This window comes from Hemiscyllium ocellatum, unplaced genomic scaffold, assembly GCF_020745735.1.
Source record: "Hemiscyllium ocellatum isolate sHemOce1 unplaced genomic scaffold, sHemOce1.pat.X.cur. scaffold_251_pat_ctg1, whole genome shotgun sequence".
NCBI lineage: Eukaryota > Metazoa > Chordata > Chondrichthyes > Orectolobiformes > Hemiscylliidae > Hemiscyllium > Hemiscyllium ocellatum.
The window spans coordinates 288884-305000 of record NW_026868120.1 but is presented as its reverse complement, the minus strand read 5'-3'; the positions used below and the strand labels follow the sequence as shown (position 1 = coordinate 305000).

At 45.2% G+C, this 16117-nt stretch overlaps 6 non-coding genes across 6 annotated transcripts; all 6 read right to left on the bottom strand.

Annotated features, from left to right (window-relative positions):
* Nucleotides 1-681: 681 nt before the first annotated feature.
* On the bottom strand, nucleotides 682-763 carry trnal-uag (transfer RNA leucine (anticodon UAG)). Its single transcript has one exon. It is a non-coding gene; the product is annotated as a tRNA-Leu (tRNA).
* A 2832-nt stretch (nucleotides 764-3595) lies between these two features.
* Nucleotides 3596-3677, bottom strand: trnal-uag (transfer RNA leucine (anticodon UAG)). The gene has a single exon. It is a non-coding gene; the product is annotated as a tRNA-Leu (tRNA).
* Nucleotides 3678-6509: 2832 nt separating this feature from the next.
* On the bottom strand, nucleotides 6510-6591 carry trnal-uag (transfer RNA leucine (anticodon UAG)). Its single transcript has one exon. It is a non-coding gene; the product is annotated as a tRNA-Leu (tRNA).
* Nucleotides 6592-9422: 2831 nt separating this feature from the next.
* Nucleotides 9423-9504, bottom strand: trnal-uag (transfer RNA leucine (anticodon UAG)). The gene has a single exon. It is a non-coding gene; the product is annotated as a tRNA-Leu (tRNA).
* Nucleotides 9505-12335: 2831 nt separating this feature from the next.
* Nucleotides 12336-12417, bottom strand: trnal-uag (transfer RNA leucine (anticodon UAG)). Its single transcript has one exon. It is a non-coding gene; the product is annotated as a tRNA-Leu (tRNA).
* A 2727-nt stretch (nucleotides 12418-15144) lies between these two features.
* On the bottom strand, nucleotides 15145-15226 carry trnal-uag (transfer RNA leucine (anticodon UAG)). The gene has a single exon. It is a non-coding gene; the product is annotated as a tRNA-Leu (tRNA).
* Nucleotides 15227-16117: the final 891 nt, after the last annotated feature.

Here is a 16117-nt window from a genome sequence, read left to right as displayed (position 1 = left end):
AAACAGAAAACATTTGGCACGCAACACAAACAAAACTGGCAAACCAAATGCATTTTCAGATACAGTGAGCATGAATGCTAAATGTGAGACACTCCGAGGGCATGAGCCGTAAAGTAATCTCACAACTAACAACAGGGCAATTCCAAATTACTTTTCAATGATACTTGAGCCTCAGTGCACCACCATATCACAGACAATGCTGAAAAGAGAGAAAGAAAGAACATAATAAGAATGGGCCACAAAAAGTGAATTTCACCAATCACAGTCTCGATTAGATTACCTTTCCCTTCAGGGGTCTCCGGGACAGAAACGAAGGAAATTGGAGAAATTCAATAGCATATGACATCAAAATTCATCGGAACGATTTTCCCACTCGCCAGAAAGCCAAATAACGATGAATCGACTCACCGCAGGACTTTGTTTCACAACAGCGATGAAATAGCAGTCACCATTCGGTTCCAGTAAAATCTCAACATGCTTGGAACGTAAAGCAACAGTAGAGATGTTTGCAATTTTCCACGCGGGAGACGAACACGATCATGACAGCAGAGGAAATTTGGCACTTTCCCACTCGACAGTTAATTCCCAGGGAAACAAATCGAATTTTGTTCTGAACGAAACAACATCAGTGGTGGCAACAGCATTTCAACAAGCTGCACCGTTGCAGTCGATCAGCAGCAATGGCAGTGGTGGGATTCGAACCCACGCCCCTGTCGAGACTGGAACCTAAATCCAGCGCCTTAGACCGCTCGGCCACACTACCAACTGCACCAGTTCCCCATTTTCTTTCACTTCCAATTGAGCTCCTGCATAACAACAGATGGAAAGTCAAGTGAAAAGGGTTCCATGATCCCTCTCGGACTCGCACGGCTGCGTGGATGTGCCCGGCTACAATATCAATTTCGCAGCAGATAATGATAGCCCATCAATCCGGATAAAAATCAATGGTAAGCTGAGGCTATCTTCTCAGACTCTTTTCAACTACAAATGTATCTGTGAGTGCGTGAGCATACATGTTCGCTTATGATTTGGTCAAATAACCATGAACTGCTTGACATTACTGCAATTTCGATTCTTACTTTGCTAAATGATTTCACCCATTGCTCGAAATAGGACAACTTTCACGTTTACACGGAACATGAAACACACCGGACTACAGGGAAAATAAACAAAGCTGAGCAGGCCGTGTTCCACATCATACCGTGCAGCATAGTTTCAGTCACTGTGTCTGTTTTGTAGAATAATAGTCCCAAAGAATGTTCTCCACACTAACACCGGAGGTAGCATTACAATCCGAGAACGACCGATCACATTGTGAGGATGCTCTGACCTCGGGGCCAGTTCGAGATGCCACTTTCCTTGCCTTTTATGCAATTGGCTGCAGGGATGTTCACACCTGGACATGAGCCACATCGACATCAACTGAGTTGGAAACCTGCGTGGGAATCGACGAGAAGCGACTCAAAAAATCTTGCTAAATTCCATGGTGCTTATTAGAAATGCAGTTTCTGTTCACCTCAATTTAAAAGGCAGTTTCTGAACAGAGGAACTGAAATCAAAAGCTAATTATCTCACCCCACCCCCACTCCGGGAGTGGTGCTAACTGCACTTGATTGCTTTTTGTTCTCGATGTGAAGAGCTCTCACGCCTGAGTCACCTTCACGCCTCTTGTTGCTGAGTGACTCAAAAAGAAGGAGTTTCAACAGAGCTGCAACTGCCTCACTTTCCCAGTCGCTCTCCCCGTTTACATTTTCCTGCTCATCAGTGATTTAATGAAAACCAAAAGGATGCGATGTTATTCTGCAGCCTCTTTGTCGATTCCTCCGTTTAAATTCCAACATGGCTTAGATCTCGGGGCGCACCTTAATGCTAGCTTTGAAAGCACAGGTCCAGAGCTTCCTCTGAGAGTGCAATTTCTTTCATTGCTGTTGCTGATTGAATGAGCCACTAACGTGCGAACTGCTCCAAAACATGATGCAGGACCTCTGGTGCCAATTCTCGCACTTTGAATAACGACAGACAGCTTCCAAATGAGGCCTTTCAGATACGACTTTGGGGTACATTTGGCAGACAGAATAGTTCAGGAATCCGTGGTGCACTGTGACACCAGCGCATCACCTTCTTCCCTGTCTTTGAACCGGGCCGCCTCAGCAAGGAATGCAAATGCAGTATTGCTCTTCGTGGAAGGATCGGTAACTACACTCTCAAACTGAATGGCACATGATCAGAAGCAGTTTGTAGAATATCTTTACAATGCTCTGCACAGTAATCAAATGGAAATGCATTGCATTTCACTACGAGAGCAGATTTGTTCAAGCAAATTCGAAGGCAGGTTTGCAGATGGGAAAGCAAGCAGGAAAGCTCCGTTCTTGTCCATGTAAAAGGCTGCAGATGAAGAACAAAACAGTTTCGACCGCGGGAACCTATCTTGCGGAGGGTGAACGTGCTGATCACTATGCTACAGAAACAAGCCCACAGCCGCCCCTGCTGCAGCTCAGTGGTATCCGACACTGAAAGTTGAAGACGTTCTACCTTTCACCTTTCTGTTTCCAAATGCTCGTTGTTTCATGGGAGTTGTTTAATTTTGGCTGTGTGGTATGCATGGACGAGATACACCGAAGTATCTGTTTTCACGCGGTGTAGCCCAATAACGTTGTGTTGCTTACACCGGCTTTAAAAGGATAACTTTTTAGCCGAGCTGGCCGTCGCAGTCTGTGGCACAATCATTTAGTCTGTTCGACTGCTCACTGGAAAGGTAGTATTGTGAAACACTGCAGAAACGAAGGACTTCCTTACTTTTGCTGCGACTGACCATACTCTGTGAAATTTTCCCAGATTCTCAGTTGAGGAGTTTTTGCAGCTGGAAATTACCTCAGAAAGCCTGTTAATTCGTAATGTATTGAACGAATCGCAAAACAGAAAACATTTGGCACGCAACACAAACAAAACTGGCAAACCAAATGCATTTTCAGATACAGTGAGCATGAATGCTAAATGTGAGACACTCCGAGGGCATGAGCCGTAAAGTAATCTCACAACTAACAACAGGGCAATTCCAAATTACTTTTCAATGATACTTGAGCCTCAGTGCACCACCATATCACAGACAATGCTGAAAAGAGAGAAAAGAAAGAACATAATAAGAATGGGCCACAAAAAGTGAATTTCACCAATCACAGTCTCGATTAGATTACCTTTCCCTTCAGGGGTCTCCGGGACAGAAACGAAGGAAATTGGAGAAATTCAATAGCATATGACATCAAAATTCATCGGAACGATTTTCCCACTCGCCAGAAAGCCAAATAACGATGAATCGACTCACCGCAGGACTTTGTTTCACAACAGCGATGAAATAGCAGTCACCATTCGGTTCCAGTAAAATCTCAACATGCTTGGAACGTAAAGCAACAGTAGAGATGTTTGCAATTTTCCACGCGGGAGACGAACACGATCATGACAGCAGAGGAAATTTGGCACTTTCCCACTCGACAGTTGATTCCCAGGGAAACAAATCGAATTTTGTTCTGAACGAAACAACATCAGTGGTGGCAACAGCATTTCAACAAGCTGCACCGTTGCAGTCGATCAGCAGCAATGGCAGTGGTGGGATTCGAACCCACGCCCCTGTCGAGACTGGAACCTAAATCCAGCGCCTTAGACCGCTCGGCCACACTACCAACTGCGCCAGTTCCCCATTTTCTTTCACTTCCAATTGAGCTCCTGCATAACAACAGATGGAAAGTCAAGTGAAAAGGGTTCCATGATCCCTCTCGGACTCGCACGGCTGCGTGGATGTGCCCGGCTACAATATCAATTTCGCAGCAGATAATGATAGCCCATCAATCCGGATAAAAATCAATGGTAAGCTGAGGCTATCTTCTCAGACTCTTTTCAACTACAAATGTATCTGTGAGTGCGTGAGCATACATGTTCGCTTATGATTTGGTCAAATAACCATGAACTGCTTGACATTACTGCAATTTCGATTCTTACTTTGCTAAATGATTTCACCCATTGCTCGAAATAGGACAACTTTCACGTTTACACGGAACATGAAACACACCGGACTACAGGGAAAATAAACAAAGCTGAGCAGGCCGTGTTCCACATCATACCGTGCAGCATAGTTTCAGTCACTGTGTCTGTTTTGTAGAATAATAGTCCCAAAGAATGTTCTCCACACTAACACCGGAGGTAGCATTACAATCCGAGAACGACCGATCACATTGTGAGGATGCTCTGACCTCGGGGCCAGTTCGAGATGCCACTTTCCTTGCCTTTTATGCAATTGGCTGCAGGGATGTTCACACCTGGACATGAGCCACATCGACATCAACTGAGTTGGAAACCTGCGTGGGAATCGACGAGAAGCGACTCAAAAAATCTTGCTAAATTCCATGGTGCTTATTAGAAATGCAGTTTCTGTTCACCTCAATTTAAAAGGCAGTTTCTGAACAGAGGAACTGAAATCAAAAGCTAATTATCTCACCCCACCCCCCACTCCGGGAGTGGTGCTAACTGCACTTGATTGCTTTTTGTTCTCGATGTGAAGAGCTCTCACGCCTGAGTCACCTTCACGCCTCTTGTTGCTGAGTGACTCAAAAAGAAGGAGTTTCAACAGAGCTGCAACTGCCTCACTTTCCCAGTCGCTCTCCCCGTTTACATTTTCCTGCTCATCAGTGATTTAATGAAAACCAAAAGGATGCGATGTTATTCTGCAGCCTCTTTGTCGATTCCTCCGTTTAAATTCCAACATGGCTTAGATCTCGGGGCGCACCTTAATGCTAGCTTTGAAAGCACAGGTCCAGAGCTTCCTCTGAGAGTGCAATTTCTTTCATTGCTGTTGCTGATTGAATGAGCCACTAACGTGCGAACTGCTCCAAAACATGATGCAGGACCTCTGGTGCCAATTCTCGCACTTTGAATAACGACAGACAGCTTCCAAATGAGGCCTTTCAGATACGACTTTGGGGTACATTTGGCAGACAGAATAGTTCAGGAATCCGTGGTGCACTGTGACACCAGCGCATCACCTTCTTCCCTGTCTTTGAACCGGGCCGCCTCAGCAAGGAATGCAAATGCAGTATTGCTCTTCGTGGAAGGATCGGTAACTACACTCTCAAACTGAATGGCACATGATCAGAAGCAGTTTGTAGAATATCTTTACAATGCTCTGCACAGTAATCAAATGGAAATGCATTGCATTTCACTACGAGAGCAGATTTGTTCAAGCAAATTCGAAGGCAGGTTTGCAGATGGGAAAGCAAGCAGGAAAGCTCCGTTCTTGTCCATGTAAAAGGCTGCAGATGAAGAACAAAACAGTTTCGACCGCGGGAACCTATCTTGCGGAAGGTGAACGTGCTGATCACTATGCTACAGAAACAAGCCCACAGCCGCCCCTGCTGCAGCTCAGTGGTATCCGACACTGAAAGTTGAAGACGTTCTACCTTTCACCTTTCTGTTTCCAAATGCTCGTTGTTTCATGGGAGTTGTTTAATTTTGGCTGTGTGGTATGCATGGACGAGATACACCGAAGTATCTGTTTTCACGCGGTGTAGCCCAATAACGTTGTGTTGCTTACACCGGCTTTAAAAGGATAACTTTTTAGCCGAGCTGGCCGTCGCAGTCTGTGGCACAATCATTTAGTCTGTTCGACTGCTCACTGGAAAGGTAGTATTGTGAAACACTGCAGAAACGAAGGACTTCCTTACTTTTGCTGCGACTGACCATACTCTGTGAAATTTTCCCAGATTCTCAGTTGAGGAGTTTTTGCAGCTGGAAATTACCTCAGAAAGCCTGTTAATTCGTAATGTATTGAACGAATCGCAAAACAGAAAACATTTGGCACGCAACACAAACAAAACTGGCAAACCAAATGCATTTTCAGATACAGTGAGCATGAATGCTAAATGTGAGACACTCCGAGGGCATGAGCCGTAAAGTAATCTCACAACTAACAACAGGGCAATTCCAAATTACTTTTCAATGATACTTGAGCCTCAGTGCACCACCATATCACAGACAATGCTGAAAAGAGAGAAAGAAAGAACATAATAAGAATGGGCCACAAAAAGTGAATTTCACCAATCACAGTCTCGATTAGATTACCTTTCCCTTCAGGGGTCTCCGGGACAGAAACGAAGGAAATTGGAGAAATTCAATAGCATATGACATCAAAATTCATCGGAACGATTTTCCCACTCGCCAGAAAGCCAAATAACGATGAATCGACTCACCGCAGGACTTTGTTTCACAACAGCGATGAAATAGCAGTCACCATTCGGTTCCAGTAAAATCTCAACATGCTTGGAACGTAAAGCAACAGTAGAGATGTTTGCAATTTTCCACGCGGGAGACGAACACGATCATGACAGCAGAGGAAATTTGGCACTTTCCCACTCGACAGTTGATTCCCAGGGAAACAAATCGAATTTTGTTCTGAACGAAACAACATCAGTGGTGGCAACAGCATTTCAACAAGCTGCACCGTTGCAGTCGATCAGCAGCAATGGCAGTGGTGGGATTCGAACCCACGCCCCTGTCGAGACTGGAACCTAAATCCAGCGCCTTAGACCGCTCGGCCACACTACCAACTGCGCCAGTTCCCCATTTTCTTTCACTTCCAATTGAGCTCCTGCATAACAACAGATGGAAAGTCAAGTGAAAAGGGTTCCATGATCCCTCTCGGACTCGCACGGCTGCGTGGATGTGCCCGGCTACAATATCAATTTCGCAGCAGATAATGATAGCCCATCAATCCGGATAAAAATCAATGGTAAGCTGAGGCTATCTTCTCAGACTCTTTTCAACTACAAATGTATCTGTGAGTGCGTGAGCATACATGTTCGCTTATGATTTGGTCAAATAACCATGAACTGCTTGACATTACTGCAATTTCGATTCTTACTTTGCTAAATGATTTCACCCATTGCTCGAAATAGGACAACTTTCACGTTTACACGGAACATGAAACACACCGGACTACAGGGAAAATAAACAAAGCTGAGCAGGCCGTGTTCCACATCATACCGTGCAGCATAGTTTCAGTCACTGTGTCTGTTTTGTAGAATAATAGTCCCAAAGAATGTTCTCCACACTAACACCGGAGGTAGCATTACAATCCGAGAACGACCGATCACATTGTGAGGATGCTCTGACCTCGGGGCCAGTTCGAGATGCCACTTTCCTTGCCTTTTATGCAATTGGCTGCAGGGATGTTCACACCTGGACATGAGCCACATCGACATCAACTGAGTTGGAAACCTGCGTGGGAATCGACGAGAAGCGACACAAAAAATCTTGCTAAATTCCATGGTGCTTATTAGAAATGCAGTTTCTGTTCACCTCAATTTAAAAGGCAGTTTCTGAACAGAGGAACTGAAATCAAAAGCTAATTATCTCACCCCACCCCCACTCCGGGAGTGGTGCTAACTGCACTTGATTGCTTTTTGTTCTCGATGTGAAGAGCTCTCACGCCTGAGTCACCTTCACGCCTCTTGTTGCTGAGTGACTCAAAAAGAAGGAGTTTCAACAGAGCTGCAACTGCCTCACTTTCCCAGTCGCTCTCCCCGTTTACATTTTCCTGCTCATCAGTGATTTAATGAAAACCAAAAGGATGCGATGTTATTCTGCAGCCTCTTTGTCGATTCCTCCGTTTAAATTCCAACATGGCTTAGATCTCGGGGCGCACCTTAATGCTAGCTTTGAAAGCACAGGTCCAGAGCTTCCTCTGAGAGTGCAATTTCTTTCATTGCTGTTGCTGATTGAATGAGCCACTAACGTGCGAACTGCTCCAAAACATGATGCAGGACCTCTGGTGCCAATTCTCGCACTTTGAATAACGACAGACAGCTTCCAAATGAGGCCTTTCAGATACGACTTTGGGGTACATTTGGCAGACAGAATAGTTCAGGAATCCGTGGTGCACTGTGACACCAGCGCATCACCTTCTTCCCTGTCTTTGAACCGGGCCGCCTCAGCAAGGAATGCAAATGCAGTATTGCTCTTCGTGGAAGGATCGGTAACTACACTCTCAAACTGAATGGCACATGATCAGAAGCAGTTTGTAGAATATCTTTACAATGCTCTGCACAGTAATCAAATGGAAATGCATTGCATTTCACTACGAGAGCAGATTTGTTCAAGCAAATTCGAAGGCAGGTTTGCAGATGGGAAAGCAAGCAGGAAAGCTCCGTTCTTGTCCATGTAAAAGGCTGCAGATGAAGAACAAAACAGTTTCGACCGCGGGAACCTATCTTGCGGAAGGTGAACGTGCTGATCACTATGCTACAGAAACAAGCCCACAGCCGCCCCTGCTGCAGCTCAGTGGTATCCGACACTGAAAGTTGAAGACGTTCTACCTTTCACCTTTCTGTTTCCAAATGCTCGTTGTTTCATGGGAGTTGTTTAATTTTGGCTGTGTGGTATGCATGGACGAGATACACCGAAGTATCTGTTTTCACGCGGTGTAGCCCAATAACGTTGTGTTGCTTACACCGGCTTTAAAAGGATAACTTTTTAGCCGAGCTGGCCGTCGCAGTCTGTGGCACAATCATTTAGTCTGTTCGACTGCTCACTGGAAAGGTAGTATTGTGAAACACTGCAGAAACGAAGGACTTCCTTACTTTTGCTGCGACTGACCATACTCTGTGAAATTTTCCCAGATTCTCAGTTGAGGAGTTTTTGCAGCTGGAAATTACCTCAGAAAGCCTGTTAATTCGTAATGTATTGAACGAATCGCAAAACAGAAAACATTTGGCACGCAACACAAACAAAACTGGCAAACCAAATGCATTTTCAGATACAGTGAGCATGAATGCTAAATGTGAGACACTCCGAGGGCATGAGCCGTAAAGTAATCTCACAACTAACAACAGGGCAATTCCAAATTACTTTTCAATGATACTTGAGCCTCAGTGCACCACCATATCACAGACAATGCTGAAAAGAGAGAAAGAAAGAACATAATAAGAATGGGCCACAAAAAGTGAATTTCACCAATCACAGTCTCGATTAGATTACCTTTCCCTTCAGGGGTCTCCGGGACAGAAACGAAGGAAATTGGAGAAATTCAATAGCATATGACATCAAAATTCATCGGAACGATTTTCCCACTCGCCAGAAAGCCAAATAACGATGAATCGACTCACCGCAGGACTTTGTTTCACAACAGCGATGAAATAGCAGTCACCATTCGGTTCCAGTAAAATCTCAACATGCTTGGAACGTAAAGCAACAGTAGAGATGTTTGCAATTTTCCACGCGGGAGACGAACACGATCATGACAGCAGAGGAAATTTGGCACTTTCCCACTCGACAGTTGATTCCCAGGGAAACAAATCGAATTTTGTTCTGAACGAAACAACATCAGTGGTGGCAACAGCATTTCAACAAGCTGCACCGTTGCAGTCGATCAGCAGCAATGGCAGTGGTGGGATTCGAACCTACGCCCCTGTCGAGACTGGAACCTAAATCCAGCGCCTTAGACCGCTCGGCCACACTACCAACTGCGCCAGTTCCCCATTTTCTTTCACTTCCAATTGAGCTCCTGCATAACAACAGATGGAAAGTCAAGTGAAAAGGGTTCCATGATCCCTCTCGGACTCGCACGGCTGCGTGGATGTGCCCGGCTACAATATCAATTTCGCAGCAGATAATGATAGCCCATCAATCCGGATAAAAATCAATGGTAAGCTGAGGCTATCTTCTCAGACTCTTTTCAACTACAAATGTATCTGTGAGTGCGTGAGCATACATGTTCGCTTATGATTTGGTCAAATAACCATGAACTGCTTGACATTACTGCAATTTCGATTCTTACTTTGCTAAATGATTTCACCCATTGCTCGAAATAGGACAACTTTCACGTTTACACGGAACATGAAACACACCGGACTACAGGGAAAATAAACAAAGCTGAGCAGGCCGTGTTCCACATCATACCGTGCAGCATAGTTTCAGTCACTGTGTCTGTTTTGTAGAATAATAGTCCCAAAGAATGTTCTCCACACTAACACCGGAGGTAGCATTACAATCCGAGAACGACCGATCACATTGTGAGGATGCTCTGACCTCGGGGCCAGTTCGAGATGCCACTTTCCTTGCCTTTTATGCAATTGGCTGCAGGGATGTTCACACCTGGACATGAGCCACATCGACATCAACTGAGTTGGAAACCTGCGTGGGAATCGACGAGAAGCGACACAAAAAATCTTGCTAAATTCCATGGTGCTTATTAGAAATGCAGTTTCTGTTCACCTCAATTTAAAAGGCAGTTTCTGAACAGAGGAACTGAAATCAAAAGCTAATTATCTCACCCCACCCCCACTCCGGGAGTGGTGCTAACTGCACTTGATTGCTTTTTGTTCTCGATGTGAAGAGCTCTCACGCCTGAGTCACCTTCACGCCTCTTGTTGCTGAGTGACTCAAAAAGAAGGAGTTTCAACAGAGCTGCAACTGCCTCACTTTCCCAGTCGCTCTCCCCGTTTACATTTTCCTGCTCATCAGTGATTTAATGAAAACCAAAAGGATGCGATGTTATTCTGCAGCCTCTTTGTCGATTCCTCCGTTTAAATTCCAACATGGCTTAGATCTCGGGGCGCACCTTAATGCTAGCTTTGAAAGCACAGGTCCAGAGCTTCCTCTGAGAGTGCAATTTCTTTCATTGCTGTTGCTGATTGAATGAGCCACTAACGTGCGAACTGCTCCAAAACATGATGCAGGACCTCTGGTGCCAATTCTCGCACTTTGAATAACGACAGACAGCTTCCAAATGAGGCCTTTCAGATACGACTTTGGGGTACATTTGGCAGACAGAATAGTTCAGGAATCCGTGGTGCACTGTGACACCAGCGCATCACCTTCTTCCCTGTCTTTGAACCGGGCCGCCTCAGCAAGGAATGCAAATGCAGTATTGCTCTTCGTGGAAGGATCGGTAACTACACTCTCAAACTGAATGGCACATGATCAGAAGCAGTTTGTAGAATATCTTTACAATGCTCTGCACAGTAATCAAATGGAAATGCATTGCATTTCACTACGAGAGCAGATTTGTTCAAGCAAATTCGAAGGCAGGTTTGCAGATGGGAAAGCAAGCAGGAAAGCTCCGTTCTTGTCCATGTAAAAGGCTGCAGATGAAGAACAAAACAGTTTCGACCGCGGGAACCTATCTTGCGGAAGGTGAACGTGCTGATCACTATGCTACAGAAACAAGCCCACAGCCGCCCCTGCTGCAGCTCAGTGGTATCCGACACTGAAAGTTGAAGACGTTCTACCTTTCACCTTTCTGTTTCCAAATGCTCGTTGTTTCATGGGAGTTGTTTAATTTTGGCTGTGTGGTATGCATGGACGAGATACACCGAAGTATCTGTTTTCACGCGGTGTAGCCCAATAACGTTGTGTTGCTTACACCGGCTTTAAAAGGATAACTTTTTAGCCGAGCTGGCCGTCGCAGTCTGTGGCACAATCATTTAGTCTGTTCGACTGCTCACTGGAAAGGTAGTATTGTGAAACACTGCAGAAACGAAGGACTTCCTTACTTTTGCTGCGACTGACCATACTCTGTGAAATTTTCCCAGATTCTCAGTTGAGGAGTTTTTGCAGCTGGAAATTACCTCAGAAAGCCTGTTAATTCGTAATGTATTGAACGAATCGCAAAACAGAAAACATTTGGCACGCAACACAAACAAAACTGGCAAACCAAATGCATTTTCAGATACAGTGAGCATGAATGCTAAATGTGAGACACTCCGAGGGCATGAGCCGTAAAGTAATCTCACAACTAACAACAGGGCAATTCCAAATTACTTTTCAATGATACTTGAGCCTCAGTGCACCACCATATCACAGACAATGCTGAAAAGAGAGAAAGAAAGAACATAATAAGAATGGGCCACAAAAAGTGAATTTCACCAATCACAGTCTCGATTAGATTACCTTTCCCTTCAGGGGTCTCCGGGACAGAAACGAAGGAAATTGGAGAAATTCAATAGCATATGACATCAAAATTCATCGGAACGATTTTCCCACTCGCCAGAAAGCCAAATAACGATGAATCGACTCACCGCAGGACTTTGTTTCACAACAGCGATGAAATAGCAGTCACCATTCGGTTCCAGTAAAATCTCAACATGCTTGGAACGTAAAGCAACAGTAGAGATGTTTGCAATTTTCCACGCGGGAGACGAACACGATCATGACAGCAGAGGAAATTTGGCACTTTCCCACTCGACAGTTGATTCCCAGGGAAACAAATCGAATTTTGTTCTGAACGAAACAACATCAGTGGTGGCAACAGCATTTCAACAAGCTGCACCGTTGCAGTCGATCAGCAGCAATGGCTGTGGTGGGATTCGAACCCACGCCCCTGTCGAGACTGGAACCTAAATCCAGCGCCTTAGACCGCTCGGCCACACTACCAACTGCGCCAGTTCCCCATTTTCTTTCACTTCCAATTGAGCTCCTGCATAACAACAGATGGAAAGTCAAGTGAAAAGGGTTCCATGATCCCTCTCGGACTCGCACGGCTGCGTGGATGTGCCCGGCTACAATATCAATTTCGCAGCAGATAATGATAGCCCATCAATCCGGATAAAAATCAATGGTAAGCTGAGGCTATCTTCTCAGACTCTTTTCAACTACAAATGTATCTGTGAGTGCGTGAGCATACATGTTCGCTTATGATTTGGTCAAATAACCATGAACTGCTTGACATTACTGCAATTTCGATTCTTACTTTGCTAAATGATTTCACCCATTGCTCGAAATAGGACAACTTTCACGTTTACACGGAACATGAAACACACCGGACTACAGGGAAAATAAACAAAGCTGAGCAGGCCGTGTTCCACATCATACCGTGCAGCATAGTTTCAGTCACTGTGTCTGTTTTGTAGAATAATAGTCCAAAGAATGTTCTCCACACTAACACCGGAGGTAGCATTACAATCCGAGAACGACCGATCACATTGTGAGGATGCTCTGACCTCGGGGCCAGTTCGAGATGCCACTTTCCTTGCCTTTTATGCAATTGGCTGCAGGGATGTTCACACCTGGACATGAGCCACATCGACATCAACTGAGTTGGAAACCTGCGTGGGAATCGACGAGAAGCGACACAAAAAATCTTGCTAAATTCCATGGTGCTTATTAGAAATGCAGTTTCTGTTCACCTCAATTTAAAAGGCAGTTTCTGAACAGAGGAACTGAAATCAAAAGCTAATTATCTCACCCCACCCCCACTCCGGGAGTGGTGCTAACTGCACTTGATTGCTTTTTGTTCTCGATGTGAAGAGCTCTCACGCCTGAGTCACCTTCACGCCTCTTGTTGCTGAGTGACTCAAAAAGAAGGAGTTTCAACAGAGCTGCAACTGCCTCACTTTCCCAGTCGCTCTCCCCGTTTACATTTTCCTGCTCATCAGTGATTTAATGAAAACCAAAGGATGCGATGTTATTCTGCAGCCTCTTTGTCGATTCCTCCGTTTAAATTCCAACATGGCTTAGATCTCGGGGCGCACCTTAATGCTAGCTTTGAAAGCACAGGTCCAGAGCTTCCTCTGAGAGTGCAATTTCTTTCATTGCTGTTGCTGATTGAATGAGCCACTAACGTGCGAACTGCTCCAAAACATGATGCAGGACCTCTGGTGCCAATTCTCGCACTTTGAATAACGACAGACAGCTTCCAAATGAGGCCTTTCAGATACGACTTTGGGGTACATTTGGCAGACAGAATAGTTCAGGAATCCGTGGTGCACTGTGACACCAGCGCATCACCTTCTTCCCTGTCTTTGAACCGGGCCGCCTCAGCAAGGAATGCAAATGCAGTATTGCTCTTCGTGGAAGGATCGGTAACTACACTCTCAAACTGAATGGCACATGATCAGAAGCAGTTTGTAGAATATCTTTACAATGCTCTGCACAGTAATCAAATGGAAATGCATTGCATTTCACTACGAGAGCAGATTTGTTCAAGCAAATTCGAAGGCAGGTTTGCAGATGGGAAAGCAAGCAGGAAAGCTCCGTTCTTGTCCATGTAAAAGGCTGCAGATGAAGAACAAAACAGTTTCGACCGCGGGAACCTATCTTGCGGAAGGTGAACGTGCTGATCACTATGCTACAGAAACAAGCCCACAGCCGCCCCTGCTGCAGCTCAGTGGTATCCGACACTGAAAGTTGAAGACGTTCTACCTTTCACCTTTCTGTTTCCAAATGCTCGTTGTTTCATGGGAGTTGTTTCATTTTGGCTGTGTGGTATGCATGGACGAGATACACCGAAGTATCTGTTTTCACGCGGTGTAGCCCAATAACGTTGTGTTGCTTACACCGGCTTTAAAAGGATAACTTTTTAGCCGAGCTGGCCGTCGCAGTCTGTGGCACAATCATTTAGTCTGTTCGACTGCTCACTGGAAAGGTAGTATTGTGAAACACTGCAGAAACGAAGGACTTCCTTACTTTTGCTGCGACTGACCATACTCTGTGAAATTTTCCCAGATTCTCAGTTGAGGAGTTTTTGCAGCTGGAAATTACCTCAGAAAGCCTGTTAATTCGTAATGTATTGAACGAATCGCAAAACAGAAAACATTTGGCACGCAACACAAACAAAACTGGCAAACCAAATGCATTTTCAGATACAGTGAGCATGAATGCTAAATGTGAGACACTCCGAGGGCATGAGCCGTAAAGTAATCTCACAACTAACAACAGGGCAATTCCAAATTACTTTTCAATGATACTTGAGCCTCAGTGCACCACCATATCACAGACAATGCTGAAAAGAGAGAAAGAAAGAACATAATAAGAATGGGCCACAAAAAGTGAATTTCACCAATCACAGTCTCGATTAGATTACCTTTCCCTTCAGGGGTCTCCGGGACAGAACGAAGGAAATTGGAGAAATTCAATAGCATATGACATCAAAATTCGGTTCCAGTAAAATCTCAACATGCTTGGAACGTAAAGCAACAGTAGAGATGTTTGCAATTTTCCACGCGGGAGACGAACACGATCATGACAGCAGAGGAAATTTGGCACTTTCCCACTCGACAGTTAATTCCCAGGAAACAAATCGAATTTTGTTCTGAACGAAACAACATCAGTGGTGGCAACAGCATTTCAACAAGCTGCACCGTTGCAGTCGATCAGCAGCAATGGCAGTGGTGGGATTCGAACCCACGCCCCTGTCGAGACTGGAACCTAAATCCAGCGCCTTAGACCGCTCGGCCACACTACCAACTGCGCCGGTTTCCCATTTTCTTTCACTTCCAATTGAGCTCCTGCATAACAACACTCTGGTGATATCACTCAGGATCTCTCCATGTGGTATCCTCACTGTGTGGGTCTAATTGCTGCCTCTGTCAGCGAGTCTCGCTCTTGCAGCTACTCCAGATCCTGAGGCAACAAAATGGTTCACTCCACAGAGACGCAGCAGCACAGGCCAGGGATGGAGACTGGGACTTTCCATATATCTATGGGACTCTGTGCCATTCTCCATATGTAACCCTCATTGTATCAGCCTAATTTCCCATTCTCTCTCTCTCTGTGTCTCCTGTAGGTTCCCAGAAAGTTCCTGACTCAATTGACTTCCCAAATGCTGGGTGTCTCGTACATTACCACATTGAAGATGGTTAGTCAGCCAGAGAGACAAAGGGCAGGGAGATCTGGAGTCTTCAATAAATCCTGCAGAGAGGTAAGATCACTCACAGTGCACAGAGCAGGGAGCAATGAGAGGGCTCCTAACATCGCTAACAAGACATGACACAGATACAGTGCTGGAGGGGAGCACAGTACAGAGACACACCTGAGGCTCAATCACTGCCCCCACTGTTAGTTTTGTTGTTTTGAGAAAGCATATAGAGTTCACAATTATCCATCCAGGTCTGTGCTGTCTTCGTGAGCATCAGTACAACAGAGGGAAAAGCAGGCCTCCCACAAGAGGGAGGGAATGCTGCATGGGATCTTTCTGTTCTGTATTCCCTCTCCAACACTGTATCTACAGCATGTCAGTGTCTTCAATAATTTTTAACTCCTATAACAGCTCCTGTCCCTGTAACCTCCTCCCTTCCCCTACATTCCCTCCACATATTTGAAATATGCTGCATTCCGGACTATCATCTCTATTGCT